Raw genomic sequence first — 15,933 nt, 5'->3', positions numbered from 1 at the left:
TTGACTTTACACCAAAGAGCATGGCTGTCCATATTGAAAGATTCCTGGGTACAGATAATTATATCCAGAGGTTATATCATGCCATTCTCCCAAATTCCCCCCACAAGAACAAAAAGAATCCCAGATGTTCCACCCAGTCAGAGGGAAGCAGCAACATTAGAAATAGAAAATATGCTAGAAAAAAGGTCTTCTAGAAGGTCCCCCCCAGACAAAAAAGGATTCAGGACCTATGCAACATTCTTTTAGTGCCAACGAAGACAGGGGACTTGAGATACATCCTGGCTCTCAGCAAATTGAACCAATTCATGCAATATTCAAGATTCCAGATGGTCATGGTTCAGAACATTCTGCTTCTATTGCAAAAGGATGATTGCCTGTGCTTGATAAAATATTCAAGATTCATATCATCACATCAAAATGAACAGGCACTCCAGAAGATATCTGCACTTCTGGCTGGAAACCAGCCATTACCAGTTCAGAGCACTGCCCTCTCACAACAGTCCCCAGGGTGTTCACTAAATGCATGATAGTGGCAACAACTCACTTGAGACTGCTGGGATTCCAATTGATTTCATGTCTAGATGACCGGCTCCTAACTGCTCCAAACAGGCATCTACTCCTGCAGTCAAAGGACTACTTGCTCCAGTTATGCCTCCATTTAGGCATCACAGTCATTTACAGCAAATCACAACTCACACCTATGCAGAGTCTGGAATTCACAAATGCTTGTCTGGACACAGTCAATCAGATAGCCTCTGTTTCTCCAGCTGGAATCCAGACACTCAGATCCCAGGTAAGGAAAATAATACAAGATTCTTTTCTTCCAACACTACTTTTATAAGCCTTCGGTCCATGGCAGCTGCTATCACTCTCATTCCTGTAGACAGGTTTCACATGCACATTCTTCACTGGGTGCTATCAGTTCAGTGGTCCATTCTTCAACCTTTAACTGCCCCAGTGAAGATCATACAAAAATGCAAAAGGTACCTTATTTAGTGGATTCATTCAAATGAACTCTCTGAAGGCCATTAATTTGTTCTTCCCCTGCCTATGGCCATGGTGTCCATGGATGCCTCCCAAATGGGGTGGAGGGGCCATTATTTGGGAAGGACTGACCAAGGTATGTGGTCCCCTGAAGAGGCCAAAATGCATATCAGTGTCCTGGAAATGAGAGCAGTCCTCCGAATATTGCAGGCTTTCCAAGACAATTGCTATTCAGACAGAGAATATATCCATGGTCTGATATATCAACAAACAGTGAGGAACCAAGTCTTATCCTCTGTGTCAAGAAACAGTGACTGTGTGCTAATGGGCAATCACTTCCATTTGCTTTCTAATAGCAATGCACATACCAGGGAAAGCCATTGTGATTATGGACAAACTAAGCAGGTCAATTCTAATGTCTTATGAGTGCACTCTCAATGTCACAGTAGCAGAGAGAATTTTCCATCGATGGGGCCAACCATGCTGCTTCCTGTTCATGTCTTCTCTTTCTAATACCCTTTCTCTCAGTGTCCTATTGGCTTTCCTACATAATAACTAAAACATTTCATGCAGTATGTGAAATAAATCAAGTGTTTCATTGCACGATCTGCATATAAAGATGTCTCTATCTGGAAACCTTTTAAAGGATGTATAAATATACCTCCACTATGAACATACTTACAGGTCTTGCAATGCCTACAGGGGAATTTCTCCTGCCATTGGGATGGTGGTTTATAGTCTTCCCCCCTATAGGACACTGAGAGAAAGGGTATTAGAACATGTTAATGATGTAAGACACAAAATAATGAAAAGTGTATTTTAGTACACTAGTGACCTTGGATCTGATCATGATTTTAAGTGTTAGAAGTTTTAGACTGTAATACGAGGTGGGTGTGATTTTAAAAATTTTACAGAACAGAGGGAACAAGAGTAGATAGTGCATCTGAATGCAGATAAGCCTCCTGGCTTAAATGAGTGTGTTACTCTAAAACCTGTGCTTAAGACACGTCCACTGTTACATTAATCATTACATTTATATATGTATATGTATTTTTTATAAGCTATATTATAGGTAGATGTTTGGCTAAAACTTTAAGGGAAGGACAAGTTTTAACTATGTAATTAATTAATTGATGTTAGGTGTGTATATAATTAATTCAAATGCACTGTGTTAGTAGACCTGAAGAAGCAGCCAGTAGACTGCGAAAGTGCTCACCATCTTGTTTATCTTTGTGTGTATTTTATTTATTAAAGTTTTGAATGTCCTCCGCACTGGAGTTCACTCTGGATTTTTTATGTAATATTTCACAAGATTGCAAAGAGATTTGACTAAAGAGCTCTCCAAATGTCTTTCCAGGTCCATGTCTGTGGAGGACTAAAATAGAGTCTGTTCATAACTGGCCACCCTTCACTCTATAGCTAACACATCCATGAGGTAGACATCCCACACTGCAGATGGTACCTCTTGGTGTTTTTTTCAGGTATAGCCATTAGGAGACATGCCTTGATGTACCTATGCAATTTTGCAGAGCCCTTCAAGGCTTCATTCATCAATGCTTCATTTGATGGATCTTCCCTATTTGGCCCAACATCAGATAAAGAAGTTATATACTCACCATAATGTTACATTTGTATTGTCCGTTTTCATTCTTCCTCAACTTCCAACCCTACTAACCCCATTCTCTCTGCTCCTGTAGAGACCTAAGGGATATTACTTTCTAAACTATTGTTCCTTGCTTTAACTCCAGTTCTATTCTTTTAATTTATACTTTTTTAAGTTTCTTTAAGATACTATCCATTGTCTACTGTGGGCAGCAAACCTGATCTACGGTATGTTGGGCTGGCGGGCATTATGGGTAAAGAGAGGAGCTCAAGAGTTGGATATAAGGATCTGGAATAAGCAGCCAAGTCAGATCCGAGACCCATCAGTTGAGGAAGAATGAAAATGGACAACACAGATGTAATGTTATGGTGAGTACATAACTTTTTACATAGTTCCTTCCCACAACTTCCTATCTTTACCCTCATTTTCAATAACTCTACTGCTATCTTACTATTATCTTAATTTGTAGCTCTAAAAACTAAGTTACACCAATATACCATGTCTAAATACATGTACATGATTTATAAGTTATCCTTATTTGTTTCTCTGACATATATTTTTAATAGTTTGTGCATATACTCTCAAGCATACATATTCTGCTGAGTTATCTGTATGTGTATATAATATGTTGTCAATACTGGATGTACCTGATTATCCTCTATATCTAATTGTATACTGTACTTACATATTTATTCTATATAGTTTTTGTTCTGGTGGAGCTTTTCTTACCGGGCCTCAGCTGAAAATGGACTTGTGTCCATCCTGGTAACTAAATGCAAAATAAATAAATAAACATTTTGAGAAACAAATTCAGGACTTTCTTCTCCAGTCTGTCATATTTTGTTTTCTCAAAAGGCTCCTACTAGGAAAATTTACAGAAGTAAATGGAATCTTCTATTGAATTCCAAAAATGTTTCAAAGAAGGATAGTCAAAAAATATATGCATCCAATCTACATTACAAATCTTGGTACATCTTCAGCATTTAATGGTGCTGTTTTTATTTATTTTGGCCATTCTATTTGGAGTTAATAAAGATCCGTATAAAAATTTCTAAGTAAATATATGCCAGTGTCAAGACCAACCAAGTATTTTAAATAAAATGTAATTTATTTTAAATGGAATGTAATATTTGAGATTTCTGCTCTTGATTAAGTAAATAGTAATAATCCACTGTTATATGTTTTCAAAAAAAATTCATTTTAATTAGAGTTGTACACTGTCAAAATTGTACATAATTTAACTTAGATTTATTGTATAATATCTCATATAAAATTTGAATTAGTTTAGGGTTTTTCTTTTATGACGTGAATGAGCAAGAAATAAACATTTGTCTTGAGCTTGTATTTATAATCATTTATAAACTGTTGATTATCTTTTACTTTTAGATGTTTAAAACATTGATACCAGCAAGAAAAACCTTTGGTCTCACAGTAGTCAAGTTTAAGTGTGGAAAATGTATTAAAGAAAGCTTTGGTTATACTAAATGGAATGATAGTGTCAAACCAAAATTTCAAGTCTGTTTTGCTGAGTATGATATTTCTGAAAGAATTTAAGATGTGGTTCATAAAAGAAAAGGATGACAGGGAGGGAGAATTATGTTATATGTTGTTACAAAGATAGTGCCAAAAGAGTTTACTTTGATTTATATTGTTGTTATTTCCTTTTAAGTCATCATTAGTATTAAGTAGGTCAAAATGTAAGGTTTTCCAATTTGAGTTGTAATTAGGTTCATAGGTGTGTACTAGGGTAATGGCCCTGGGGCATGTACAAGCCTAACCAATAGAAGTGCCTTGGCATTGTGCCTCCTGTCATCAGTTCCCAGTGCCTCTATCAAGTAGAGCCAATGGAGTGATCCCCTGGGTGAACTATTTCCCATCCACTCATCAAGATTTCGCTTGAAGAGGGCTAGTGAGGTGCTCTGCTTGACATGCATGGGAAGTCTATTCCAGAGCATGGGTAGTCTCTGGGTTATAAACCTGTCCCTCCAGCATGTTCTGTTGATTGTGGTAATGAGGTTGAGGTCTCTGGAGAGTGTGGTGCAGAGGATCACTGCAATTTAGGATAGTTTGAAAAATTGTTGCTTTAACATAGGTATTTACATCAGAAAAGCTTATACCTCCTAAGTTCCAAGAGTTAGTATGATGATGTAGGGCTACCCTAGGTTTGTTTAGAAAACCATAGGAATTTTAGTCATCATTTATTAATGTCTTTAGTAAGTGACTTAGGATGTATGGTTAAAGCTTGCATTATATATAATAGTTTAGGAAAGAGAATATTTGTTATTGATTTCAATGTATCATCAAAGGATTATATAGTTTTGTTCTATTTATTAATTAGACTTGAGATTATGTTTAAAATTATTTTATTATTTGTAGTTGTTATTCCTTCAGTAGTATTACAATTATTCCTAAGTACTTGAAGGAAGTGACTTGTTTACCTATGATATTGTTTTTTGTGTTTATAACTTCCTGTTTTTGTTTCGAAGTATAAACTTAAATTTTAGATTATTAAAGTATAGATCTGACTATGAATGAAATAGCTTTATGATAAAATCTAAACCTTCTAGAGTTTATTTTGAGTTGGGAAGTATTAGTAGCAAATCATCAGCAAATAGCATCCTTTTGGAAGTATATTTTTCAAATTTCTATAGCTTTATGATAAAATCTAAACCTTCTAGAGTTTATCTTGAGTTGGTAAGTATTAGTAGCAAATCATCAGCAAATAGCATCATGTTGGAAGTATAATTTTCAAATTTCTATGCCTTTCATATTTGCATTCTTTCAAATTAAAATTGCTAGAACTTCAATGGCTAGATCAAATAAAATAGGAATAAAAGGAGAACCCTATTTAGTACCCTTAGGGAAATGGATTTAGAGCTGAAAGGCCCTAATTTAATGCAAGATCTGTTATCTTTATAAGTATTTTTAGTAAGGGAAATGTATTGAAAAAGGAACATCAAATGATTTTAAGACTTTAAATAACTAATAGGTTCATAGGTTCATACTAGGCTATCTGCCCTAGGGCATTTATAAGCCTAGCCAGAGTGTGTATGGCTTTCGCCACCCATATTAAATTAATTTTGCTATGCCCTTTTTCAACGTTAGTATACTGTGCCTCTGTCTAACAGTGACACAGAAGTGATACCCGGGGTAAACCTACGATCTCCTATCCACTCATCAAGATTCCTCTTGAAGAGTGTCAGTGAGGGACTCTGCCTAACCTGGACTGGGATTTTATTCCAGAGTGAAGGGAGCCTCTGGGTTATGAATCTGTCCCTCCAGCATGTCCTATTTATTTCAGTGCTGAGGTTCAAGTCCCTCGAGCACGTAGCTCTATGGGATTTGGATTTTCTGAGGTGCAGCATGTCCATTAATTCCGGGTTGGATATGGCTTTATACGTCAGGCAAAGATCGCCTCTGAGCAGGCGGTATGCCACTGAGTAGAGCTGGAGTTTCTTTAACCGGGCAGCATACGGCATCTGTTTGAGCCCCTTGATCCTCTTGGTGAGGTACTTTTGCGGTCTTTCCAGTTGCAGGTGTCTGGTAAGGTACATCCCAAAAGGGGCATTGTACTCAATTATGGGCCTGATGAGGGATGAGTAAAGAGGCACGATGACCTCCCCTGATCTAGATGTGAATCCCTTCATGATTAGGTGGGCTATATAAAATGTTTTTCTAACCACTTTGGCCACGTGGTTGTCAAATGAGAGATTGCTATCAACTTGGGTCCCCAGGTCCCTAATGACTTCTTCTGTACTTAATGGATTACCACCTATGTGGTAATTTGTGGGCACTTTGTTTTTGCCAAAGGGGATGACTATACACTTTTGGCGTTTAGCTTGAGGCCATGGCTCTGGCACCAGTTGTCTGTTTCTATGAGGCCCTTTTGGAGGATGCTTGTGTCGGCTGGAGAGTCTATTATGGCGCCCAGTTTGCAGTCATCTGCGAACTTGGTCAGCCACAGTCCTTCCATGTTGGCCTGTACCTCCGAGAAATATATACCGAACAAGAGAGGTCCCAGGACTGAGCCTTGTGGGACGCCACTTGTAACTGGTTTGGAGTCTGACATGGCTCCAGCTATTCTAACCATGTGGGTTCTGTCCTTGAGCCAGTTTGCAACCCATCTAGTGACATAGGGGTTTATATTTAAGCTGGTGAGCTTATCTATAATGCCCGTGTGGAGTATTGTATCAAAGGCTTTTGCGAGGTCCAGGTAGGCTGTGTGGACCATCTTCCCCTTGTCAATGGCCTTGGTGACTGTTTCAAAGAAATCGACCAGGTTCAAGAGGCAGGATCTGCCCTTAACAAAGCCGAACTGGGTGGGATCCAGTGTCTGCAGGTCCCCAATATCTTTATTTATAAGGTCCATGATGATCCTTTCCATAGCTTTGCAGACCAAGCTAGTGAGACTTATGGGGCGATAGTTTCCAGGATCCGTTGAGGCACCACCTTTGTGGAGAGGGACCACTGTTGCTGTACGCCACTCTTTGGGTACATATCCTGTAGTAAGGCTGAGATTGAACAGTAGTTTTAGGTTTGGGTTTAGCTCTTCTTGGAGTTCATGTAGGACGCAGCCCGGGACACCGTCTGGTCCCATTGATGCTGTGTTTCTTGCTTTGGAGAGGGCAGCTCTTACCTGAGCGTCTGAGATGTCAGGGGGGGCAGCACTCTACTGGGATAGATATTAGCCCTTTTGGTGGGAGGGGAGAAGTTTGCACTGAACCTGCCAGCTAGCATGTTGGCAATGTCTGTGGGTTCGTGTATTTTTTGTCATTTTGGACTAATTCTGAGCATATCTGGGAATTCCCACCCAGGTTCCTAACATAACTAAAGAAAGCCTTGTGATTATCCTTAGTGTCCTGTGCAATTTTTCTCTCAAAGCTGGCCTTAGACGATTTTATGAGTGCCCGTAGTTTTTTGCTAATACTAATCAGAGATGCCTTCCCTTTTTGGGATTTTGCTCTATCATGTAGTAGCTTCCTCCTTCTATTGTATAGTTTGTTTATGGCTGGGGTCCACCAGACAGGACATCTGCCTTTGGAGGATTGGGTCTTGGTTTTATTTGGGATTGCATGATCCATGCATTCCTGAAAGTGTTCATAGAATGCGTTTATAAAGGATTTTGCGGTCTGGGCCGTTTTATCCACAGGCCCGGGGGCTTTGAAGGATTCCACCTTGGTTTTGAGGAGTGTGAAATTTGCTTTAGAGAAGTTTTTCACTGTGGTTTTCTGGGCATGGGGTGGGGTCGGGATGTGAATATCCAGTGAGATTAGTTTATGGTCTGATCTTACCAGTGAGGGATACACTTCTGGTCTGGAGCATAGAGTCCCCATGTTGGTGATGTTCAGGTCCAGTATGTTTTCCCCTCTTGTGGGAGTGTTAACAAGTTGTTCCATAGCATTTGAGTTTATAAATTCTAGGAACCTTTGGGCTAGGGTGTTGGAGCTAGAGTAATGCTCCCAGTCTATGGTTGGGTAGTTGAAGTCGCCCAATATAATGGTGTTTGGAGAGACCTTCATATTTTCCAGTGTTCTCAGGAAGGCCGAGTGGGGTTCCTGGGTTTGGGAGGGTGGTCTGTAGCAGGCTATAAACTGGAAGGCAGTTTTACCCACTGTTAGTTGCACATGGGTAGTCTCTGATGCTTCGTGCTGTGCCACCAACCTGGAGGTGTGGGTATCTTTGACGAATATTGATACTCCCCCTCCTTTTGTGGTTCGGTCCAAGTTTTGGGGCCGAAAAGCATGGTATGAGGTATACCCTGGTAGTGCTGGGGTGCTCTTGAGAGCCTTGAACCAGGTTTCTGTTACTGCACAGATATCGATGTTCTCCATTCTAAGGAGAGTTTCGAGTGCGTGCATCTTGAGGTTTAGACTTCTGGCGTTGAGTAGCATTACTCTTAGTTTCTTATCCCTTGTGATACCTATGGAGGTGGGTTTGTCTTTTGAGCCTTGCCTAAAAAAGGCACTATGGGGGTAGCAAGAGCCTTTGCCAATATCCGAAAGCCCAGGGTGACAGGTGCAAGCCGTCCCTAGCGAAGCATCGTGGCTTGTCGAGCATGTCATCCCAGGCTGACAGGCATTGGATCCCCTTTGAATGACACCAATACTTAAGCCAATTGTTGAAATTGATAATCTTGTCTTCATACTGTGGTATCATTCTTGGTGAGGGTAAGATGCTACTCAAGGTCAGGGTCATACCGGCCTGGGCTACATGCTCAGAGAGCTCTTCTATGTCTCTTTTCATGTAGTCCAGGGAGGTACGTCTCAGGTCATTCACACCAGCATGGACAATGACTGAGTCATATTTGTACTTGCCTTGGAGTGACCTGAGTGCTTGTGTTATGTGGCGGATCCTAGCGCCCGACAGGCAGCTCACCGTGACCTTCTCCTTGTTCAGCCTGGTGAGTGGGACGTCAGTGTGCCTGATGATAGAGTCACCTATTACAAGTGTATCAGGTGTGTTGTTTAGCCTTAAGGGCTGTGACTGTTCGGCACACTGGCTTTGTGAGCTATGTGTTGCACGTGTTTTGTTTTGGGGTAGCGGTTGCTTGGGTGTCTGCTTTGGAGGTCTCTGCTGCTTAGGCAGATTTTTATTTAGAGCCTCCAAGTATGTTTTTGTGTTTTTATGTGTTTGGTTTGCTGTCGTGGTAGGTCTATGTGAGACTGGAATTGTAGTGAGTGTGGTTTCCTTCTCCTCCTGACTGGTTACGCCAGTACTGAGTTGAGAGAGCTTAGCCTCCAGTTTGGCTATATGGTTGCATCTCTCACATGTGTTGGAATTTGTTGGGAGGAGGAGAGGGTTGTCTGTGTACATGAGGCAGTTGTAACATTGCCTCAAGATTCCCAAATTCACCAGCTGGACTGGAGAGGAGATTGACAACTGACCTTTGGACATGCTAGAATAGTATTGGGAATTTCTTTATAATTGAAAAAAATGGCCAATGGGGAGCAAGGTACTCCAGGGGGAGTTTGTGAGGGTGTAGTGCTTTTAATTTTTTAGTGCTGACTTATATAATTGCTTTAGTGAGCAAGTGCCAGGTAACTTAAATGCAAAAATGACAAACAGTATTTAAAGAATCAAAGTCTTTTTCAGTGTCTAGACTAATAAGAACTTCTTTGTTTTTGTTATTTACAAAATCTATAAGGATTAATAATTATTAATATTGGCATGAGTTTGTCTTTGATATGAAAATCCAGTTTGGTCTAAATTAAAGATTTGTGATATTTTATATTAATCTATCTGAAGGGACAGACTTGAAAACTTTATCATTGTTTAGAAGTGATGTGGGGGTCTATATGACAAGTAGAGTTGAGGATTTTTATTTTCTTTTAGTATGGGTATTATTTGTGACTATTTCCTTGAGGGGTAAATTATCTCGTGTATGAACTTTTTGTAAGGGTTTTATGGAAAAGTGAAATCATAGATGGGGGTGGGAATAATTTATATATTTTTTATTAGTCCATCTGCACCTGGGATTCTATTAGGTTTAAATTATTTGATTTTGTCTGAGATCTCTGTAAAAGTAATCTTCTTGTGTACATTTTCTTTTAGTTCAAAGGGCATCTTTTTGAAAAAGGACAAATCAAGATTTAGATATGGGACACTGTCTTCATTTTAAGATTTTTGATTTTGAGATATGTGGTGTCTGAAAACATCAAGATGCATCCATTGTTTGTGTATGATTTGCTATTAATATCTTTTATTTCTAACATGCTATTGCTTTTTGATTGTATTTTGACCCTTAGTTTGCGCATATATTTTTGAGAGATAGCATAAGAGGCTACTTTTAATTCTTCCAAAGCTATGACTGTTTATGTGAAAATATATCCACATATCTCTTTATTTAGATCAGTTTTTCAAGAGTCCCAGATCATAATGAGATAAACTCCATCAGTATTATTTGTTTCACAATACAGATTTAGTTTGCAAGGAGCCAGGGTTTGAAATCTTTTAATTTTGTTATATAAGCAGGTATTCTGGTTAAATAAGGTAATTTTTGTTAAGAATCTTTGTAATTTTAGAAAAAGAGCATTGTGATCAGAAGTAGGATAGGGTATGACATTGAATGTGAATGTCTTTGAAATTATGTCCTGAGATACTAGTATGCTGTCAGTTCTAGTTAGTTTACCATATTTATAGGAATAATGAGTAAAGTTTAATGATTTGAAGTTTCTCAGAGTGAACACATCATTCAGGTTAAGATTTTCAATCCAATTTTATGCACTTTTGCAGTTGAAGTCATTTTTAGTTTTCTTTCATTACTAGAATCTGAATCATCTAATAAACAATTGAAGTCACCCCATATTATTAAAGTGCTTTTATAGTGGTTAAGAATAATGTCTGTGCTTTTTAGGTAAATTTTGTCTCATCTCAAGAAACCAATACACATTTACTAGAGTCAACAATCTGTTATGTTTAGAGTTAAGATACAGTCTTGGTCCTCATTTATGAATGATCTGTGGTCAGTCTAACTAAATATTGTATAATTGTACCTCACATAATTTTTTTCACATTTGAACCAATATTTCAAGCATGATAAAAAAAGTAAAAAGGAAAGATAGTAATAAACCAAAGAGAATAATTCTATTAAATACATGGAATTCACAAAATCCTAGCCTAGTAAATGTAAGATCTAGTAGACTATCCATCACTGTCTAATTAGCCTGGAGCTTATCAAAGTTTAGAAAATTAACAGATCTCTGTAGAGAAAGTCTAATAATATGGAGAACTATGAATTATAAGGATTCATTTTTTCCAGTGAGAAGATGGTGAGAGTAGAAGTGGATGAGACAACTGAATCAGTTTTCGTATGGGAAGGAGAGATGAGATGATAAAAATCCTATTACTGTTTAACTAGCCTAGAGCTTATCAAAGTTTAGAAAATTAATAGAATTAATAGATCTCTGTAGAGAAAGTCTAATAATATGGAGATCTATGAATTATAAGGATTATTTTTTCTAATGAGAAGATAGTGAGAGTAGAAGTGGATGAGACAACTGAATCAGTCTGGGAATGAGAAAGAGAGATGAGATGATAAATGTATGTTTGTTCTCTTTTGTATTAAATGTAGAAGTCCAAATGAATAAAGAAGTTACAATCACTTTTAATATATATATATATATATATATATATATATATATATATCTGCGTGTAAACTTTATACATTTTTATATTCACACATATATTTCCCCTTCTTATTGTCCTATCTCCTTTGACTCCTTCACTGTCCATCTTTCAACTCCTTTTTATTCTTTCATTCAATATCCTAGACCTGGTTGTTACCAACATGGGCAACCGGCGCTCCACACCAGAGGTCAATTCCTCGTTGGTCAGATCCGACCATAAGCTAATCACCCTAGACATCCACATACCTCCCCCACCCCCCATTAGGGAAACCACAGTAAAAAATTTCTCCAAAGCCAACTTCACGCTTCTCAAGACAGAAGTGGCAAACTTCACGCCACCCATGCTGACAGACAATAGAGGTATCACTGCTGAATCCTACACAAATGCACTTTATAAGCACTTACATCAGTGCATAGATCGTGCAATCCCTAACAGAACCAAGATGCTATCCTCCAAAAAAAGGAGCCAATCTGGTGGTCCCCTGCCATAAACAAACTCTACAACAGAAGAAAGAAACTGTTGCAAAAAGGAGTAAAATCCCATGATTGGAGAAACTCCCTGGTCAGCTTCAGTAAGAAGCTGAGATCCCTCATAAAATCCTCCAAAGCTAGTTATGAAAACAAAATCGCCACTGACTCTAAAGACAACCACAAAGCATTCTATAGCTATGTCAAGAATCTCAGTGGCAACACTCAAATCTGCTCTGAGTTACAGCACAATGGCACTAAATATACAGAACCAACGGATATTGCCAACATCCTGGAAGATAGGTTCAGTGCTAACTTTACCCCTCTGTCATCCCCTAAAGGGCCCATCTCTATACCAGAAGAATGCAAAGTTCCTGTAATCATGGCTGCACAGGTAAAAAAACACGCTATCCAAAGCCAAGAACACAGCATCCATGGGACCTGACGACATCCCAGGCCGTGTTCGACATGAACTACAGAACGAACTGGCACCCCATCTAAGTACCATGTTCAATCATAGCCTCACCTCAGGCTATGTGCCCACTGAATGGCGCACAGCGACAGTTATCCCACTCCACAAAGGGGGAGCCACCACAGACCCTGGAAACTACCGCCCCATTAGCCTAACGAGCCTGGTCTGCAAGGCTATGGAGCGTATCATCATGGAACTTATAAACAATGGCACTGGTAATCTCCAAACTCAGGACCCCACCCAGTTCGGATGTGTAAAACGCAGATCATGTCTCCTAAACCTGATAGACTTCTTTGAAGCAGTCACCAAAGCCGTAGATGAGGGTAAGGTGGTTCACACAGCCTATCTAGATCTCGCCAAGGCTTTTGACACCATCCCCCACTCTGGAATTATAGATAAACTCACTAAACTAGGTATAAATCCCTATGTCACAAGATGGGTTGCCAACTGGCTCACTGACAGAACCCACACTGTGAAAGTAGCAGACTCCAAATCCAGCTTCAGACCAGTGACAAGTGGAGTACCACAGGGTTCAGTCCTGGATCCTCTCCTGTTTGGTATCTACTTCTCTGAAGTACAGGCCAACACAGAAGGTCTTTGGCTAATGAAGTTTGCAGATGACTGCAAGCTAGGAGCCATAATCCAAACTCCAAAAGATGTGGACATCCTACAAAAGGGCCTTGCTGAGACAGATGCCTGGTGTCAAAGCCATGGCCTCAAGCTCAATGTCAAAAAGTGCATTGTCATTCCTATTGGTAAAAACTCAGTATGAACTACCACATAGGTTGTAGTCTACTTAATACCGAAAGTGTGATGAGACCTTGGGATACAGGTGGACAGTACTCTCTCCTTTGATAATCACATCGCCACAGTAGTCAGGAAATCCTTCTATGTGGCACACCTCATCACAAAAGGTTTCTCATCCAGGAAAAAAGAGGTCATTGTTCCCCTCTACTCGTCACTCATTAGACCCATTATAGAGTACAATGCCCCTTTTGGTATGTACCTTACAAGACATCTACAACAACTGGAAAGGCCACAGAAGTACCTCATAAAGAGGATTACCAGCCTCAGAGATGCCCTATGCAGACCGTCTCAAAAAAGTGCAGCTTTACTCCGTTGCATATCGCCTACTCAGAGGCGATCTCTGCCTAACACACAAAGCTATGTCAAACCCAAAGTGTTTAGACATGCTCCACTTAAAGAAATCCCAATTCCTGTGAGCTACATGCTCTAGGAACCTAAACCTCGTCACCACAATAAACAGAACATGCTGGAGGGATAGATTCCTGTCCCAGAGACTTCCCATACTCTGGAACAAACTACCTATCTATAGCAAACAAAGCTCCTCATTAGCACTGTTCAAGAAAAATCTTGATGATTGGATGGGAGATAGGTAGGAAATTCACCCCGGGGATCACTTCTGTGGCTCTGCTCGACAGTGGCACAGGAAAATAATTTTCTTGGGTGGCGAAAGCCAGGGTACCTTTGGCTAGGCTTATATAGGCCCTAGGGCCAATAGCCTAGTACCTACCTATGAACCTATTCATATATTTCCCTTTGTCTTTCCCATTTACATTGTCTTCTTATTTTTTTTTCTCTCTGTTACCCCTTAATTTTCCCTCTCTGATCCTTTACTTTAAAACATTTAAATTCCTCCTACCCAGCACCACAATAATGTATCGTGAATGAGAAAAAAATACCCAGTATGCAACTATTTGTCTCCTCCTGCCTTAAAACACTTATGGCATAGAACATTTTCTATGATCAGAGGATGTAAGTAGTTAGGTTAAAGAAAGGTAGTCTGCATCCTGTGCAGCATTCTCAGCCCAAGCAGATGTGGCACAAACCTCCGCTGCCAAGCACAACTATGTCACCAAAGCGACACAACTGGAAAGAGAAACACACATGCGCACCAAACAACTGAGTGAAACCTCCATTGTCACCAAAACATGAAGCAAGCAAACAGGAACAGGTTCAATACTAGGGTAAACAGGCAATCAACTTCATACCAGAAAAACCCAACATTCAGAAAAAAAAACCTCTAGAAGCTTGTTTAGCACTTTCTAAAATGATTAAAGCGATAACGTCTTGGTTTTAATTAGTCAGTTTGCCATAATCCATTGTTCCTTTTCCTGTTAGAAGTGTCTTTAAATTTATGTTGTATTTTAATGCTTAGAAGTTGACATTCAATAAAGATATTGATTAAAGGGAGTGTTTGTATTCTATTTGTATTGTTTTCTGTACTTCTAGATAAAGTTGCTAACAGCTATCAGCAGTATTTCCTTTTGGCATGGAAAAAGCGTAGGCATAAGTTTTCCCTGTGCTCTAGTCTTTGCTTTTCAGTCTTCGCATAAAGTATAAACAGGCGTATGGTAGAATGGCAGTTGGAAAAGCAACAAATAATAAAATTTCAAGACAGAATTCGCATCACTTGCACTGAAAAAAAATTAAAAACATCAAATGGTGAAACACACACAGATACGTGTGTGTGTGTGTGTGTGTGTGTGTGTGTGTGTGTGTGTGTGTGTGTGTGTGTGTGTGTGTGTGAGAGCGAGAGTGCCTGTTATTATGTAGCTTGGATATAAGTAAGTATACATTACAGATGGAGTCAGAGGTTGGAATTTAGACACAATTTTATTGTGTTTAGAAACAGTTTTATTTATTTATTTATTTATTGTGCTGCTTCAGTTTGTCACAGATGATGGTGTTAAATAGTGATATTTTAGGTAGGGGCTCTCCCGTACTCCTCATCACAGAAAAACGTATGCACTTCTGTCTCATTAAGAGACCTGCTTTTCGACTTAGAGGCATCATCAACGCTTACAGATTCTTAGCTTGTTCTTTAGCATATGGCAATGTTTTCATGCTTTAATTCTTTCAGTCATGCGATTAGAAGTGCAACAGCTAAGTTAAGTTATGCTGACTATTCATTTATCTGATAGTAATGAGGACAATTTTTATTAAAGACTAATTCACTTAGATGATCTTTGGTCACTGTGAGCTGCTTTAAACCAAATTTGTTTGTAGGGCAAGTATTCAGTGTCATCTCCCTCAGTTTTCATGGGCATGATTGTATTAGATGAGCATCATCATAACACTTAAATATATATCGTGTGTAAAGGACATTGCCTGTCAACCCTAACAAATATTTTGAAAATGTGTTGTTTTGAATCATTCACATATCGTTTATTGGAGGATGCAAATGTACTGAATTTCAGAACAAAACTTTTCATATTTTTGTGAGAAATGTATTCCTTTTCTTCACTTGTGTGCGTTTG

General features: G+C 39.1%; 1 protein-coding gene across 1 annotated transcript in view; it reads left to right on the top strand.

The window, feature by feature from the left end:
- The window catches only part of MYO1D (myosin ID), a 2,136,961-nt gene that overhangs the window by 616,399 nt on the left and 1,504,629 nt on the right, over positions 1–15,933 (top strand). The gene's annotated exons all lie outside the window — the stretch shown is intronic.

The sequence above is a fragment of the Protopterus annectens genome, chromosome 13.part0, assembly GCF_019279795.1.
Source record: "Protopterus annectens isolate FY-2018-M chromosome 13.part0, PAN1.0, whole genome shotgun sequence".
Taxonomy (NCBI): domain Eukaryota; kingdom Metazoa; phylum Chordata; order Ceratodontiformes; family Protopteridae; genus Protopterus; species Protopterus annectens.
The sequence above is the reverse complement of the archived record's forward strand: the minus strand, read 5'-3'. Positions and strand labels throughout refer to the sequence as shown.